Source organism: Macrobrachium rosenbergii, chromosome 9 (assembly GCF_040412425.1).
Source record: "Macrobrachium rosenbergii isolate ZJJX-2024 chromosome 9, ASM4041242v1, whole genome shotgun sequence".
In the NCBI taxonomy this organism is placed as follows: Eukaryota; Metazoa; Arthropoda; class Malacostraca; order Decapoda; family Palaemonidae; genus Macrobrachium; species Macrobrachium rosenbergii.
Window position 1 is genome coordinate 58,023,112 of NC_089749.1, and position 20,000 is coordinate 58,043,111.

The window sequence follows — 20,000 nt, forward strand, 5'->3', positions numbered from 1 at the left end:
AGGTTTAGATACAAGGTCTGTTATGAATGGATTTTTATCTGATACCGAATTTTCTGTTCATCCAGTGATGACAAAGGGCATACTGATACTGAATTCATATTCCGAAAATTGATTTTCTACTGATAAAGGGTCTGTTTGCGATGAACAAAATGAAGTTTCCTTCGGTTTTTTTCATAAAGTGTCTACTGATAATGGATTCTATTCTATTATTAATTCTATAACGACAAGGATTTTGATATAGAGTCTGTTTCCTTCGGACAAAATAAAACTTACCGTCAACTAGATAAAGGATTTTTTACCATCCTGATTAAAACCGATGTTGGGATTTACAAGATTTATTTTATAATTTTCGATTTTAACAAACAATTTAATTTTCTTCATCGATCTGATAATGGGTTCTGGTCGTTCTGATAACAAATATTATCCTCCTAATTTTATGATGACAAGAGATTCTGGTCGTTCTGATAACATCCAGCATCTCCCAGATTCCAGGAGGATATTGGATTCTGGTCGTTCTGATAACTACAGCATCTTCCTGATTCCAGGAGGATATAACATACATCTTCCTGATTCCAGGAAGACATTGGATTCTGGTCGTTCTGAGAACATACAGCATCAACGATTCTAGGTTGAAAAATGTATTGATTAACTTTATTTTCCAGCGACAGGTATATATATATATATATATATATATATATATATATATATATATATATATATATATATATATATATATACTGTATAATATGAAGGTATGCGACTTCAGTCAAGTTAAACAAAATCGTTGGCAGACGATCGGTATTAGCCTGGCCAGGCAACATACAGGTATTCAATTTTTCAGGGGAGGAAATGTCACGCAGTGATTCCATGTGAAACGTAGGCCTGTTCTCAGACCAACTCCACTATAATAGGCTATTCATAGGAAGCTCTTGTCTATTATTATTATTATATTATTATTACTACTACTACTATTATTATTATTATTATTATTATTATTATTATTATTATTTAAGTTTCTGTCAATATTATGTTTACTCAATAATAATAATAATAATAATAATAATAATAATAATAATAATAATAATAATAATAATAATAATAATAATAATAATAATAATAATATTCACAGTAAACTTGCCCAGAACGTGTCTCCTTGTGTTAATGAATTGAAAACCCATTCCTAAATTATTATTATTATTATTATTATTATTATTATTATTATTATTATTATTATTATTATTATTCCAGATAAGCTCATTCCTGAAGAGCTACCTTACACAGAAAAGACTGCCCAGGACTCAGCAATCTGAAATGACAAGACAGTTGTGCCACCTCACTCTGTACATATTGATTACAGTCCAATAACCTTTAAGTCCATCGGTAAGTTCGTCCACTCAAAAACACTGGGAGACTTATTGCTCTTTATTCCAAGATATCTGTGACGTATATACCGATTGACCGTAGATCAAAATTCTTTGAGTTCTTTTGTTTGATCATAGAAAGATGAACGACTTCTTTGCTCGGCACCGTAAAATTTTTTGACGACGCTTTGCAAAGACATCATCACCTTCGTTCATCCCAGATATTAACTCTGCGATCGATCCTGTGTCAAGAGAACGTGCTAGTATAAGGCCAACACAATCTAGACTGACTACCTGGTTCCAGGAGGCTGGGCGATGGACAAATCAAACATTTCCCGAAAAATCTTTTGCTTCTTTGCTGGTCTAAGCAGTGAATGATGTACCTGATAGTTAATCGACAATGGTGGTCAAAACCAAGGTTCAAAAGGTATGCAAGTTAGGAACGCCACCCCCCCCCCCAAATCGAGTAAAACATGCGCCGAAGCGTCTTCGGCGCAATCGAGTTTTCTGCACAGCCGCTACAGCGTATAATCAAGGCCACCGAAAACAGATCTATCTTTCGGTGGTCTCGGTGTAATGCTACATGAGCCGCGTCCCATGTAACTTTAACCACGGCCCGTTGGTGGCCTCTCCTATATCGTTTCCAGAAGCACGATTATGGCTAACTTTAACTTTAAATTAAACAAAAACTACTGAGGCTAGAGGGCTGCAATTTGGTATGTTTGATGATTGGAGGGTGGATGATCAACATACCGATTTGCAGTCCTCTAGCCTCAGTAGTTTTTAAGATCTGAGGGCGGACAGATAAAGTGCGGACGGACAGACAAAGCCGGCACAATAGTTTTCTTTTGTAGAAAACTAAAAAATAACTGTGAAAATTGAGTTATTTGGCATTGGATGGTGATTTTTTGCGACAAGAATTAACGGAATGAGAAGGATATTTACATCTTCATAATGAAAAAAAATCGACCCTATTTAAAAAGCAGGATGCTAGTAATAATCTCAGCTTAGCAAAATCGACTAACTCAGAGTGACCGTGGTTGTTGTGACGCCAGATAATTTACAGTCAATCAGGCAACCAAATATCAAAATTTTCTAAAGAAATCTTGGGATGAAATTCTGAAATGTCAAAAGTCATTTCAAGCAAAGAAAAAAGTTTCAGCAGTGTCGTGCAGAGGCTAACGGGGAAAGAAAACCTTTGTCCCTTTCTTGCCCAAGCCTGAAGAAACGACAGGCCTGCCTCTAAACGGAAACTATAAGAAAAAGAAATAGAAAGCCAATGACGGACTTCGGTAATTGTAAGGAATGAAAAAATACAAAACTTCGTAGAAAGTGTTTAATATTAGCTATTTACTTTTCAGCAATATTTGTTTTATGACCGCTAAATTCAGAAAAGAACTGGTCATGCAGGTGATAAAAAAATTAAGCTCCAATGATATTTTTTATGTTATTTGCTTTACAACGACGAATTTCAAAAGAACATTTTTGATAGGGGTTCTAAAAGATCAAACTATAATTAAGCCTTTTTCTGCAAATTTTGTTTGTCAACAGGAAGCCAAAAAGAAGCTATGATAATACCGCGAAATCAAAAATCAAACAATATATTTTAACCAAGCAAACGATTCATGTTTTTTTTTTTTTGTCATAACTGCATCACTATATCGAAAGTAAAACAAAAAATTTACGAAGACCATACGTAACTGAAGTACAGTTACACACATTTCTGTAATATTTGTATTATTACCAGGAAAGCTTTAAAAAATATAATAAATATTCTAAAAATCTACAGCAATTTTCATTACGCAATGTTTGCATCGTTACCACAAAATTCAAAAGACAATTTATTATATATGGAAAAAATCTAGGATACAGTTATATAATTTGCCAGTTCTTATCAATACTGGAAATTCAATGGAATAATATGATCAAAATTATAAAAGAAAAAAACTATAATCAGATACTTTCCAAACTTGTATCATATATTGCCACGAAAAACATGCTAAAAAATTCTAAAAGAAAAAGCTCTGGCCACACAGATTCCTACGATATTCTTTAAATTACACCGAAATTCGAGAGAGAACTGAAGGCACAATCGAGTTTTCTGTACATCGTATAATCAAGGACACCGAATACAGATCTATCTTTCGGTGGTCTCCGTATAATGCTGTATGAGCCGCGGCACATGAAACTTTAACCACGGCACATGAAACTTTAACCACGGCACGGTGGTGGTCTATCCCATATCGTTGCCAGACGCACGATTATGGCTAACTTTAATCTTAAACAAAATCAAAACTACTGAGGTTAGAGGGTTGCAATTTGGTATGTGTGATGACTGGAGGGTGGATGATCAACAGACCAGTTTGCAGCCCTCTAGCCTCGGTAGTTTCCAAGATCTGAGGGCGGACAGAAAAAGTGCAGACAGAAAAAGTGCGGACAGAAAAAAGTGCCGACAGAAAAAAGTGCGGACGGACAGACAAAGCCGGCACAATAGTTTTCTTTAACAGAAAACTAAAAAAGCCGAGGCTATACTTCCATACTTGAAAAATTCACGAAGTGAGCGCTGTCGACAAATGCCTGCCACAGAGGCGTGTGAAGAAGAAAATGACCTTTTTCATGACCTTTTTCTATTCGTGCTATCAGAGCCGCCTTTGATGCTGGCTCGTTAGAAAGAGATCAAAACAAAAATTTTAATGCAAAAAAAAAAAAAATATATATATATATATATATATATATATATATATATATATATATATATATATATATATATATATATATTGATAAAAGTTGCGCTGCTGTTTTGCATAGCTTGCGACACAAGTATATATTTTCCAGGCTTTCATGGTTGAATGTGTCACTGTGGGAGAGGGTAATAATAAAAATAGCAAGCACGCACAAACACACACATATTCATATATATACACATATATAATGTATGTGCATAAAAAAATATATATATATATATATATATATATATATATATATATATATATATATATTATATATATATGTAAAAGGAGGGAATAATAATAATAATAATAATAATAATAATAATAATAATACACACATACACACAAACACACACACACACATTATATATATATATATATATATATATATATATATATATATATATATATATATATATATATATATATACATACATATATAATTTGTGTGCATGCTTGAAAACCTCAAACAAGCACATGATTTAATTATCAGCTGAAGCCACAGGAAAAAGTTGGAAAGGCTATGTCAAACTGCCAAAATACACAAAAGTACTCGGCATGCAGCAGTTTCCTTTTATAACGTACCACACAACTTCAGCTGACAATATAAAATGCATGTTTTTTTAGTACGGAGGAAACATCGACAATAGTATCAAGCGCCTACAAATACATACAGGCTATATGATAAGGTGAGATAAGGTATCAGCGGTAGAAAACTCACTTTTCCGGCATATGTTTTTTCATGGAATATTTTGTCACGTGAACTTTTTCTTTATGCATATCCAAGTATGATACTGCTCATGGTATATAAAGGCTTATATATATATATACTGTATATATATATACATATATATATATATAGGCTACATATATACATATATATATAGACAGATAGATAGATAGATAGACAGATAGATAGGTAGTGTGTGAGTATACCGTATATATGCAATAGCCTATATATATATATATATATATATATATATATATATATATATATATATATATATATATATATATATATATATATATATATATATATATATATATATATAATATATATTTATATAGACAGATACATAGATAGTGTGTGAGTATACCGTATATATGCAATATGTACCTACAAGCTGTGTTGATTCAGCAGATGATGGACAAACATGGTGATAACTGTCATTATTTCCCCTGAAGCCACCTTCCGTAGGTTAAAAATGCATTACCATTGCAAAAAATTAGCATTTACAAGACTGATCGTCTCTATAGGCTGGAAAAATTCCAGAGTCCACAACAGGCCTCTTGCCTCTTTCAGCATCTTACCAGACTTAAGACAAGAGCCCGTGCTACCAAAGAGCCAGCCAACCAACAGAATGACGACTGGTTTTCATTTTGGAATATTGTTATCCTTAACTATTATACCGACTGCAGCCAAACTGGAAAACTGCCGACCCGCCAAGAGACTCCTGGTGATTGCGAGCTCTAAATGCTCAGAAGAAAATATCTTCTTTATGCGACATGAATGATAAATATGTGAATGGAATAGAATAGAACATAGAATTTAAGCCAAAGATCAAGCACTGGTCCTTTGAGGCCATTCAGCGCTGAAGCGGAAATTGACAGCAAAAAAGTTTGAAAGGTGAAACAGGAGGAAAACCCCTTAGTTGCATTATGAATCAACTGTCAGAAGGGATGGGGGGGGGAGGAAGAGGGAAGAAAGAACATATGAGCGGGGGTACAGTAAAAGGAATGAAAGGTGTTGCAGCTAGGGGCCGAAGGAACGCTGCAAAGGACCTAAAGTAATGCCTACAGTGCACCGCATGAGGTGCAGTAACGGCACTAACCCCCTAAGGGGATAAATATGTGAAAGCTATGGGAAGTTCAAGAAAAAAAGAAAATAAACACTATGGGATTAAGATCAGGGCTGTTTAAAATACAACAAATAAATAAACAGGTGGGCTCACTAATAATCATGAACACATTTATGCACCGATATTTTCCAACAAAATATTCTGACTTTCTTTTTCTCTTAAGTAAAGTTGCTCTGAAGAGAACTTCCAGCAGCCACCAGCAACCCCACCCCCTCCCCCAACCTCCCCCCTCTTCACCCAACCCCCTCCACAGTCCCGCACCTCGCAAAAGTTTCGGGAGGCAGAATTTGGGTTGACGAAGAATGTAGATAGAAGGATAAAGTTTCGACATTATTCAACCAAGTACTTCTTAGCAAACAATTCGGAGTTGGGTAACTTTGCCTCCTTTCAAGCGAGGTTCATCAGTTCGCCATTATTAAAAGAATGTTTACCTTCAAAATGAACCTTTATGAGCAAACTGCCAGTATACCAAACTGTCACGGCACAGTGTGGGACGATTACATTATTAATCCTGTATTATTATTATTATTATTATTGAGCAAACAATTCATCATTTCATAAGTGTTAAAAGATTGTTTACCTTGACAGTGAAGCTTTATGAGCTAACTGCAAATAATCCAATACAAACAAAGAAATACAGTAGTAAAAAACATACTTTAAAAAAAGAAATAACGAAGAAAAACCACAATGCGTTCACGAGGCGTGTCTAACAAAGGCATAAAGAGCTCAAGAAGCTCAACCCCTGCAATTACAAGTCGAAATCAATATTACAGTTTCCGAGTTTAACTGTGATTTGTCTTCACAGCTTTACAGGAAAAACATAATTACACAGTTCACATGGTCATTAATTTCTGTATCTATTTTTTTTATTTTTTATTTTGACTTGGCAAAACCTTATGTTACTCTTTCAAGTATTTTCCGCAAGTAGGACAACAATATACATACATACATACATACATGATGTTTTTCTAGGGTATACACTCTTGCAATATTCACAAGCCAAACCTATCCTAAAATATTCACAGACACGCACGAGCTTTTATCAACACCACGCCAACTGTTTGAATTAGGTCTTTAGTTTGGTCTTTATTTGTCTTTGCATGTGATACATATCTCGCATACGGACACACTCGTCGATTTACTAGTAAAATAACTACCAGTAACATCTCCGACAAGAGCAAACTGTCAATACATTCTGGAATGGAACTGGATTGCAACAGAGAGTTTAGGCCAAAGGCCAAGCACTGGGACCTACGAGGTCATTCAGCGCTAGAAAGGAAATTGAGAGTACGTAGGTTTGAAAGGTGTAACAGAAGGAAAAAACCTCGCAGTTGCACTATGAAGTAATTGTCAGGAGACGGTGGATAGCAAGATGGAAGAAAGAAAATATGAACGGAGGTACAGTAAAAGGAATGAAAGGGGTTGCAGCTATGGGCCGAAGGGACACTGCAAAGAACTTTAAGTAGTGATGCCTACTGTGCACCCCGTGAGGTGCACTGACGGCACTACTCTCCTACGGGGGTAACTGCATTCTGAATGTGATTCATAACGTGAAACGTCTGATTTCAAAAGGGATGTAGCAAGATCTTGTTCGTACGCTCTCGAACTTTTCTTCTCTTCTTGTAATCTGAACAGAAAAATCACCCTTCCCTCAGTAGTCTAGATTATTATTACTATTATTTTACCTGAGATCGGGATCGAACCAAGAACTAATGTGAAAGGCAAGATACTACATTTTCTTCATCTGAATCCTGGGATCGATCTGATAAGAGGAAGAAATTTTCTTTTTTTTATTGTGCAAGAGATTGTGTGTTGACTCTCATTATCATATTGGAATGGAATGGAGCCTAGAGTTTTAGGCAAAGGCCTAGCTCAGGGACCTATCAGGTCATTCAGCGCTGGAAAGGATATTTGAGTAGGTAGGTTCGCAAGGTGTAACAGAAGGAAAACCTCGCAGTTGCACTATGAATCAATTGTTAGGAGAGGGTGGAAAGTAAGATGGAAGAAAGATAATATGAATGGAGGTACAGTAAAAGGGGTTGCAGCCAGGGGCCGATGGGACGCTACAAAGAACCTTTAGTAATGCCTACAGTGCACCCCGCAAGGTGCACTGACGTCACTAACCCCCTAGGGAGCCATAATCATATTGAAATAATCCCATATCAAGTCTTAAAACTTTAGGGCAGATACGCCCTTATATATTATTCCTACGAAAATATCAGTTTCTTAGGCAAGCTAGTTTTAAGAGTGTTTCGTTGCCGTAAGCCAAGACAACTTAACCCTTCCAGTCAGAGAACATGATATAAAATACCTAAGATTTTGCAACTCCACTTAAAATGGTCGATTTAACCATGCCAACGTTTGAATAGGAACCAGTGATTAAAGCTCCTGTGTGTGTATATGTGTGTGTGTGTGTATATATATATATATATATATATATATATATATATATATATATATATATATATATATATATATATATATAAGAAAAGAAATACGCTATCACAGAACGTAGACCATTCCTTTCTAACACTGTGCAATGGAAATGTAGGAATGATATTTTCTACCGGGTGAACTGCGCTTCAACACGGGAGCTGATCAAATATTTATTTCCCTAGGCTACGATTTATCTGATTTCACCCATGTTTCATTTGTTTTTTCCATATGGTATGGGAATAATTAATCAGAATAAATAAGAATTCTGATGGAATTTTCATACAATCCTCACCTGCACATAATTATTTGCCACCCTAATGCACTAAATTGTATAACTATGCTGTTGTAATGGAATGGAATATAGAATTTTGGCCCAAGGCCAAGCGCTGGGACATGTGAGGTCACTCAGCGCTGAAACGGAAATTGATAGTCGAAAGGTTTTAAAGGCGTAACAGGAGGGAAAACCTCGCAGTTGCACTATGAAACAATTGTTAGGAGAGGGTGGAAAGTAAGATGGAAGAAAAAGAATATGAATTGAGGTACAGTAAAAGGAATGAAAGGCGTTGCAGCTAGGGGCCGAAGGGACGCTGCAAAGACCCTTAAGTAATGCCTACGGTGCACCGCATGAGGTGAACTGAAAGTACTAGTCCCCTATGGGAATAAATATAGTTTCCATCTCATCTGGCACCGAATATTATCATTCACTGACAGTCGGTCGTGGAAACACTGCGAGATGTGCTTGCCCGCTGACGGAGGACGAGAGGAATAATGCTCAGGGAACGACACAAGAGAGGATAACTAATGCTTAGGGAGAAACGAGGGAAAATAACAAATGAGTTCTAGAGAAAGGATAACAAACGAACGCACGGACGGACAGATAGGTAAAGAAAAAGAGATGACGAAGATCTCATCGTCTTCGAGTTGTATTACAAGACTAGCCACGACCTTTTTCTAGCATCAACTGAGGAAGTTAGGCATTTCTCATAAGAAATTGTAACGTCAAATAACGATGTTTGCGAGTCAGTGCTCATCGAAAGGTGCATCAGGTTTTCAGTTAGGCTTAATTGTTTTTATTAGTCTTCAGTTGCGGGTAGAATCGGCACACCGTACAAAATCGTGTATCGCCAAATACGCGGCCAAAAATAGTTTATAATTTCCCTCATGTGGTTTAACAAATACATTTTGCTGCGTTTATTATGAGAGAAGGGGGAAATGCATTCTCGTACGCAACCCTATACTGATTTTACCTCACGTCAGCCTTGTCCAGTCTTTACATGTATCAATATCAACGAGATAATAAACCGACATTCGAAGTCACACAATAGTTATACGGGTTTCAGGGCTTGTTGTCAACTTATTGCTGAATGTGAGAAAAAGCAGAAGGGTATCTCAAAAACCGTTTGAATAAGGTGCTCCTTTCAGCATCACTTGGAAAACTAAAATCGTGAGACTATGAATTTTGAATGCTTAGCTTGCTTAGGCTAACCTGTACTGTCCTTTTTCTCACACAGAATAAGAGCATTGTTAAGACATCATTTTTCATTAAAAAATTTTTTTTTTGCAATATTTCATACAAAGATATTCACGTGATTTTCACACAACAGCCCGGATTTGTTCATAGCAAGTTCCCAAAGTTTTCCCGCCCAATTTCAAAGTTGCCAATGCATTACACTCCCCGTCCAGTGCCTCATAGGCCTAATCCCTTTTATTCTTATATGATATGATTTTCACCTATTTTCATAAAACAAGCAATATGGGGAAGGCTGTTATTGATATCAGTGTGAAAAGAAGACAACAAGACGTAGGCAACATTTTGGACAAGAGGGGAATTTTTTGTCTTTAGACCGAGTCAGGTTTTTTTTTTTTTACAATTTCAGTTACGACATGACTTTTATCACTTATACAGAAAAATTTATGAAGGAAAAGACTCAACTGAAACATAACATAACGGGATGTATAAGTCCAAGAAATCTTAACGAATCTTTGTAGTGACTCGAACCTGTAGTATTGTTCCTAATTGTTAGGTTGCCAGTTATAAAATACAATTGCTGTTAGGAAAAAAATGCGCAGCCAAGCCTTGGCATTTTCACAATAGTATCAAAGATTTTAAAGGATGCTTGCGTAATATATACGTTTATAAAAACAAATTTACATGAGATCAAGAGTGCAGACTACCACACTGGGATCAAAGCGATAGCAGTTCAGTCTCGGTTGAAGCTCTGAAGCCAAATGTCAAGTTAGATTCCCGCGGCCAGCCTCATTCGTGTAACTTTACCGGTATCTCCTACTAGTATTTAGTTGTCATATCACCGTAGCTCAGGTTTATCTGTAGTAACTCAAAAGGACCAAATTATTTTCGAAGGTATTTCTGCATTATTTCTGTGTATAATCCCCTGTCTTATGCATAAATAATTGCTTTCGAACGAATTCAAAGTCTATGCGCGTGCATTCGAATACGGTGGACTTAAGCCAATAACCGGCCTGCATCATCAACAGTGCTGCCATGATAATGTTTACTGACGACAAGATTTCGATATCAGATCAGATGACACTGACTACTGGCCTACGTCAAAATTTTACACCGATGTTCCTTTCGAAATAGTATCCTCCACCAGTAAATAGCTATACCGTATAGTGAGGTATATGCTTTGAAATTCACAGAAAGGCATATTTAAGCAATAAAACTAACGAGTGCAAACCCCACATTAAGAAGAGCCTAGGAAAATTCTCCGAATTCCTCTCAATAATTCGGAGGGCTCAGGGCTAAGAGCCAATAACACAAGACGAAAGTATCCGAAATATTATCAATTTACAAGCATCAAGGTTATTACACTCGCTACGGGACAATATGAGTCCTTCACGAGAATGAAAATAAATTATAAATGACGGTTAACCCAACTACACGTGAAAAAAGTGGGAAGACTGTGCCAATGTCTGTAATCATTTTAAATAAGGTAACACGATTAGGCTCCTCCCGTTATATAGACCACTTCTTACACAATTCAATTCCAGCCATAACATACGCTAAAATCAAACCCAGAAGCAGAAGCAGAACTCAACAGACTTATGAAAACTGGATATGAATAAGGGTCGATTGGTAGGTCCTCCAGAAATAAAGCCGGGATGTGATACGAACACCATACGCCCTTAGTCTATAGTCCCATCTCAAATCGATCAACCAACTCGAAATAAATCCTTATATACATACATTCATATAATATATATATATATATATATATATATATATATATATATATATATATATATATATATTATATATATATGTGTGTGTGTGTGTGTCATCCTGGTCTCCCTCGTGGGACTAACACTCATTTCTGCTGGCAATGTATTTACTAGGACAATATAGCCTATATCGTATTATGTATTATATAGGCTTATATAAACATATCGAATTACACCATGTTTATATAAGCCTATACCAAAATAATTTTTTTACAATTTACTCTTAAAACAAACCTCTGAATCATGGCACCTCTATAGCCACAACAGGCTACTACTTTCGACTATGATTCCCTTGGGCCTAGGCCTAACTGGACCCATGTAATGCTTCATCAGTATATATATATATTTTTACTACAGAACAACCTGAAGCATTCCTGAATTATAAGGAACAAATATTCATACCTTTCGGCCTCAAACGTAGAAAAATAAAACAAAAAAAATTAAATGTAACACATCATAGCCTATGGTACTCACCAAGACAGGTTGAAGCCCGTATCTCCATCTTGAGCTTGATAACCTACCAGTAGCCTAACACTCGATTGGCATTAATTTACGCAGTACTTTGCAAATCTCTATACGTGAGATACGACAACGTGAACATTACTGAACCGCAGGAAACAAAAATATAATAAGATTCAGGCTGCAAACACCGATAAATAATGCAAATAAGTAAAACGGTCGTACCAACATGCTAGCGAAACAGTCTTCCTGCATTGCAAACACCGTGGTAAACTCGCATTTTTACAAGTTGACAGTAATCTATCTGTTCGTTTTTGCTCCTGAATAAAAACACAAAATGTTCTTGAACAACAAGTAACACAAAGTAACACGCTTCGGCTCCGAACCCCAAAATACGAGGCAAAATATGTCACACACGTTTCCTAAACAAACTTCATATCACGTCTCACAAAACCATAACAGAAACTAAAGCTGTGATTGGCTGATATTCTGAGAGATGGAATTAGCCGACCAATAGTAAGGCAGTATTCCAGTGACGTAACCAGGCCACCAAACGTTTCTCGACTAGGACTTACAATGTTATTCTGAGTATGTGTTATGTTATGTCTCTAAGACTGGGATTTGCCATCTCGGTTCTCTCTTACGTTATCGTCGTTTCCGACGGTATGTGTACGCCAACTGTAATGATTAAATAAATAATAAGACACATATTATTATCAAATATACGCAAGACAATGAGCAGATAACAATTGCTGTATGTTTGCCTCATTAATGGCTGACAGGACGAGTAACCTAATTCCCTTTTCCAGTCCAGGCCTGAAGGAAACTAGAGAGGCGAATGGAGTACGGTAAAACAGAAGGAGTAAGAACGTTCCACAGCCTTGGTTATTGCGGAAGAGAATGAGGTCACTTATTTCGATGTGATGCTGTAGCGGGTCTAAACATTTAGAGTCGTTATCAGTGAGGATAATGTTTCTCAATCTGTATGGATAATGTTTCTCATTCTTTATGGGTATATTTCAATTTCCGTGAGTATATGTTTTTCCATGTGACGTTTTGTTTTTCATTTCTTGTAAATGTTGTTTCTGAAGTCGTGTGGATGTGGTAGGTCTTTGCACTCCACATTTTAAAATGAATACGCAGAGGTCGATTTTTCAACTTTCCCGCGCGTAACGTCACATGGTGCCCTCATCGGTAGCCGCTGGACAAACCAGTAACGTCTTCCCCTTGCACGTGACACCGTTAAGACGGGATTTTTCACGAATTTGGGACAATTCTTGAGGTTTTTGGAATTTAGTGTGTCATGGTGATATGTGCTATTTATGAATGCTGTACCACAGAAAGATCCCCAAATGTGTAGGAGGAAGTGTATGTGAACATCTGCAGAAGTGACCATATAAACACCAACAACTCAGGAGTGTGTTCGGTTCATTTTCAACAAAGCGATTATGCAAGAAACCTCAGGCATGAATTGCTTAACTACCACCCTGCAAATGCAAGAAAATTGAAAGGTGATGCCATACCGAACTAACGTTTACCTCTGCACGATAATGCCACTGTTGATTCAGGTATTTAACATCTTGACTCTAGTTTGGTTTGGTCTACCTGTTACATTTAAAATTGTGGATAAATATATTAACCAAAGGCTTACATGGATACTTCTATCAATTCATGCGCTTAAGTATATCTTTCGTTCGATTCCTAATGCAAGTAAACCATATTTGACTAGTTAAGAGTGATAAGATTGAAATTAGGCCTAGACCTATGGATAGTTAAGAATGCCTGCAGAGGGGATATACTAATCAACACGAGAGAGAGAGAGAGAGAGATAGACATGAGCATTTTATTGAAATTTTCATGTGCATGGAATGAGCCTAGTATTTGTCGGGCAAAGGAAGGGGACAGTTACTTGAGAGAGAAAGAGAAAGAGGAGAGCCCTTTGCATAAGTGAATGAACCATAGCTTTATAAGGATAACCCTGGCAATGAACAAGCATATACATTATGTAATATCTTCCATTCGATTCCTGATGCAAATAAACCATGTTCACTGGTTAAGATTAGCAAAGTTGGAATTAGGCCTAGACCTATGTTTGTTGAGAATGTCTGCAAAGAGAAAATGTTAGTCAACACAAAACCGAGAAAGGGCAAATTTTATTAGAATTGTTTTCATGTGTATGAAATAGCCAGTTATTTGTTTGGTAAAGAAAAGGAAAGATTATGAGAGAGAGAGAGAGAGAGAGAGAGAGAGAGAGAGAGAGAGAGAGAGAGAGAGATTTTCTTGCATATAAAAAAAGCCTGCTACTATCAGGGGGTTAGGAAGATGAAAATGATAGTTAATTAATATTTATAATATATAATTATATATTGTAATATAAAACTCTGGAGCACACGATAAAGTGTTAATTTAGCTGTGTCCTCCCCTTCCCTCTTCCATCACCCTCCCCTCCTCCTCCCGTCCCCCTCCCCCTCCCCTTCCCCCTCTCCTTTCACTCCCTTCCCCGAGCACACAATCAAGTATTAATTTAGCTGTGTCCTCCCCTCCCCTTCCCTCTTCCATCACCCTCCCTTCCCTCCCTTCCCCTTCCTCCTCCCCTCACCCTTCCTCCCCTCCTCCTCCTATCCCCTTCCCTTTCTCCCTTCCTCCCCCTCCTCCTCCTACCCCCTCCCCTTACCCCTTCCTCCCTCCTCCTCCTATCCCCTTCCCTTCCTCCCCTCCTCCTCCTATCCCCCCCCCTTCCCCTTCCTCCCCCCCCCCCTCACCTTCCCTCTTCCATACCCCTTCCCTTCCACTACCCCGCTCCCCTCCCTTCCCTCTTCCCCTCCCCCTTACCCATTCCAACCCATCCCCTCCCTTCCCTCCCCCTTCCCATTCCCCATCACTCCTTTTCCCTTCTCTTCCCTCTTCTTCCCCTTTCCTCCCCATCGCCATCCCCATCCCCTTCACTCTTCCCTCCCCTCCCTTCCCTCACCCTTCCACTTCCCCTTCCCTTCCCTCTTCTCTCCCCTTCCCCCTTCCCCTTTCCTCCCCCCTTAAAAAGGGCTGGTGCTGCTCGTAGACTTTTGTAACTGATGTGGTATATAAATTATGGAAATGTTTACGAACTTGACGTCTTTCTGTGCTGTTTGTTGCCAAAGAGTTTCAAATCGTTCATTTAATCATTTCCCTATGATTTCTTGTACTTAATCAATATAGCTTAGAAAAACGTTCGAGCACGCTTATTAATATTATTACCAATGCTGCTACTGCTAATTTTATTATTATTAATCAGAATACACACTATATATGATATATATGTGTATATATACATATATATACTATATATACAGAGAGAGAGAGAGAGAGAGAGAGAGAGAGAGAGAGAGAGAGAAAGGAAATTTATCCCAATTTTTCCATTAATGTGAATAGGCGTTTTGTAATTTTTATTGTAAGGAATGTCAAAATGATAAAATACACGCACACACACAAATATATATGTATATATATACAGTATATTAATTCAGTAGGTGAAACCTGTTCATATGGACCAAGCACACATTGGGATGGGACCCAGGTCTCTCAGATGAAAGACAAAGACGCTACCAACTAGCCTACACAGTTCATAAAAGAAGTTGTAAACTAAGTACATCTGTAGCTGAGGTTTTCCCTGGACAGGCTGCCGCCCAACATACCAGCAAGTTTCACCCAACTTCCCTGCCCACCAGTGACCCAAGTGGTAGTATTTCATTCGAATTACTCCTTCAGCGTGAATATGGTGAAACTAATCAACACATGAGCACGTATGCCACAGAAGCAAATTTCTGACTCACATCGGGATCGAACCCAGGCCTCTCATATCCGAAAAAAGTGATTATGGACAGTTAATAATCGGTGTCATTAAGAAAACAATTATTGTGCATTATCTCAAACTCTTATTATACGACAATGTTCAACTCAAGATCCCTCATCTAATACGAAGCTTCAGAATATCTCTCTCTCTCTCTCTCTCTCTCTCTCTCTCTCTCTCTCTCTCTCTCTCTCTCTCTCTCTCTTTGTTTGCTTAGGAGAATGAACAAAAATAGACTCAATGAAGTTCGTAGTCCCATCACGTGACTGTTCTCCTAAAGTGCTACACCCTATGCCCTATTTTCTATTCTCTCTCCCTCTCTCTCTCTCTCTCTCTCTCTCTCTCTCTCTCTCTCTCTCTCTCTCTCTCTCTCTGCTCCGCAGATTAGCCTGAATGCCATCTGTCACAAAAGTAGGGACGGGATTATTTCGGGACAATCTGATGGCTTCCAAAGTTGGATTTTTTTTTTTTTTTTTTGGCCCATCGCGGATTCTCGAATTGAATCTGGGTCTTCTTCTTCTTCTTCTTCTTCTTCTTCTTCTTCTTCTTCTTCTTCTTCTTCTTCTATGGGACTAGCATCCTAATACCCTATTCTACCCAAAATTCTAGGAAATAGAGAAAAGTGAACAGAAGGAAGTAAGGAAGAAGAAGAAGGAACGTAGGAGTCCTACCTCAGGAAAAAGAGTTATCCTCCGCATTCTGAGAGACGTGAGGATAAAGAGTAAAAAGAGATCAAACACAAATAAAAAAAAGAAACAAAAAAATGAAGGGAATCAAAAGCACACGAACAGTAAAAACAAAATTTTAAAAATGCGAAGAGTGAAAACGGGAATAAAGAAACTCCAGTTTTTCTAGACGAGGGGAAAGGCACTTAAAAGATTGGAGATGGAAAAGTCGACATCTATTTTTCGAATCAAGGTGGAGCTTTCATTGGGGAGAGAGAGAGAGAGAGAGAGAGAGAGAGAGAGAGAGAGAGAGAGAGAGAGAGAATGGAAAATAGGGTCGTAGCACTTAAGGAGAACAGTTACGTGGTGGGTCAACAAAATTCATTGAGTCTATTTTGGTTTAGTTTCCAAAGCAAACGTAAGTTAGAGAGGGGGAGAGAGAGATGAAAAAAAAACCCTTGTTTTAAATTGGAAGAGAGCGCTTTTGGATTCGGCCGTCGACTGGGGAATGAATGTCCCCAATTGTGTTCAAAGGGAAAGTAAAAGATAAAATCATGTAACAGATGACATCCACGCATGCGCGTGAGTTTGCTGCATTTGACCCAAACTAATAATACACTGGAAAGACGCTTCGTACTCTCCATCCGTGTTTGTTTCCTTTGGCAAAAACTAAAATAACGTTTGGGGTAAAGAAAATAAAATAGAATAAAAGATTATATGAAAAACAACTCTTGTGCAAGCGTGCAACGTTTGGTGTACTGTAGATTAATGAGTGATTTCAAAAACCGTTTTTACGTGACCAAACTGGGGAATGATCTCTTAGATTTTCAAACATAATACAGATGTTTTATGTTTGTGTTTTTTTTCGTTTTTTTTACAGGTATTATAAAATTTTTGCTCTCTTTGCTCCCTGCTGGCTACATGACCCCGCATCGCACATTTCGGGATTTGACTTCGCCTTTATCATCTTTTTGCCAGGTTGTGCGTTCTCAATTACAAGCACTTTTTTGTGATAGGTGTTCGCAAAAATCTAAGGCGTTCATTCATACACACACACACAAATATATATATATATATATATATATATATATATATATATATATATATATATATATATATATATATATATATATATATATATATATATATATATATATAATATATATGAAGACAAAATCCACGAAGGAAAGAGAAACAACTTATTTTTATATTACTTCAGTCTGCTTAATAAAGGACTGACGTCGAAAGGCCTTGCAGCACTCCATTGTTTCTCTTTCCTTCGTGGATTTTGTCTTTATTTATATGTTCATCACGTTCCATATTTTTGTGATTCAGTTATACACACACACATACACATGCACACACGCACACACACATTATATATATATATATATATATATATATATATATATATATATATATATATATATATATATATATATATATATATATATATATATATATATATACAGTATATATACATATATATTGAACAAAACAAAACTATTTCATTTCCTGAATGGCGAAAACACTCACATATCTCACAGGGAGAGAGAAAGCGAGAGAGAGAGAGAGAGAGATGTAATTCCCTCCGTGCAACCACCACACCACGCTCTTTGCTTCAGGAGCGTCGATAAATCTGGCTCCCTTTCATGCTCCCGAAGAATGAATTACCACGAAATGCTCATAAAATTCTGCCAACCCATCAGCCTCGCCCCACGGCATCCCCCCCCACCTTCTCCTTCCCCTTCCCCTCTCCCCTAGGAATATCCCGAAGGGAATGCAGCCCGAAAAGCTGTTAATCTTGTGGGAAGGGAGGTTCATAGAGCAGATCTCTTGTGGGAGATTTTTGTGGGGAAATTTTTCTGTGGTGATTTATTTTTTTTTTTTTGGGGGGGGTGGGCAATTTTACTCTGTTCTCTCAGGGATTCTGTTTCGTTCTCTGTAGATAAAGGGCTTTTGTTTCAGTGATAATTATCGTCTTTTTCTTTGTGATTTTATCTTTCTTTATCAGTAACGTCTTCCAAGATATTCATTATGATAGCCATCCTTGATAAACAGCTAATCTTAGATGATGTCTGTAAGATAATAGATTCCTGTTGACGTTGCTGCTCTGCGGATTATATATATTCCGATTTTATTAATATCTCTAAGGACGTGAGGGATGTGGGAGGGAAGGGGGAACCTGGTCCCCTCTCCCTCCCCCCACCCCCCTTCCAAGATTAATGCCAGTGATCAAAGACTTCAAACTAAAGCGCCCCCCAAGAGACAATGGTCCAATGAACTGGGAGGCTCCTTTTATCTTTTTCCCTGCTATTTTATTCGTGAAAACCCTTTACTTAGCAAAGACAATATTGAAAAGAAGAGAAGAGAGAGAGAAAAGAAACGTATCAATATGGAAATGGAGACGGAATAAAAAGAAAGACTTTACGCATCCAGTGATATGAAATCAAAGCACCACACAAAGAACTGAGGTGCCGTTGCAAAGGCAAAGTTGAAACCTTTACTTAGCAAAGATAATATTGAAAAGAAAAGAAAACGAAATAAAAAAAGAAGAAGACTCTAGTCATTCAATACTAGGAAATCAAAACACAACACAAGGAACAGAGGTGCCGTTGCAAAGGCAAAGTTGAAACCTTTACTTAACAAAGATAATATTGAAAAGAAAAGAAAACGAAATAAAAAAAAGAAGAAGAATCTAGTCATTCAATACTAGGAAATCAAAACACAACACAAGGAACAGAGGTGCCGTTGCAAAGGCAAAGTTTAAACCTTTACTTAGCAAAGACAATATTGAAAAGAAAAGAAGACGAAAAAAAAACAAGAATTTAGGCACCCAGTACTAGGAAGTCAAAACACAACACGAGGAAATGAGGTGCCGTTGCAAAGGCAAATCGTAAAAACTGAACCTGAACTTGAACTTTGAACAGCCTGTGAAACGGGAGGCCAGGTGCCCTTAAGTTGCCCAAGCCCGCAGAATACAAAGATGAGAAATGGCAGAAAGGATTTCTACACGTAAAAGGTAATTATGAGGGGGAAATTAGGTATTTTCCTTACCGGAAATAGAATATTGTGCGGGAAACCTGTCCTAATCAGCTGGAAGCCATCCAGTATAATAATAATAATAATAATAATAATAATAATAATAATAATAATAATAATAATTCATTATTATTGTCATTGTTATTATTATTCAGAGGATGAACCCTATTCTTATGGAAGAAGTCCACAGGGGCTATTGACTTGAAATTCAAGCTTCCAGAAAATATGGTGTTCATTAGAAAGATAATAATGATATAAAAAATAAGTATTTATTATTATTATTATTATTATCATTATTATTATAAAGTAATGAAACTACACTACATTTAGTTATTTTCAAGTAGCCTGGTTTAACCTGTAGTGGATCACACTGAGACCAG

General features: G+C 37.2%; 1 protein-coding gene across 2 annotated transcripts in view; it reads left to right on the forward strand.

Annotated features, from left to right (window-relative positions):
- The window catches only part of LOC136841873 (alpha-1,6-mannosyl-glycoprotein 2-beta-N-acetylglucosaminyltransferase-like), a 155,870-nt gene that overhangs the window by 74,291 nt on the left and 61,579 nt on the right, over nt 1-20,000 (forward strand). Inside the window, exon 1 of one of the 2 annotated variants that reach the window (XM_067109289.1) lies at nt 13,162-13,655. The exons of the other annotated variant lie outside the window; for it this stretch is intronic. The gene's annotated coding sequence lies outside the window, so the exon portion shown is untranslated. Of the gene's footprint in view, nt 1-13,161; nt 13,656-20,000 lie in introns of those variants that run through there. 2 annotated transcript variants of the gene reach the window in all.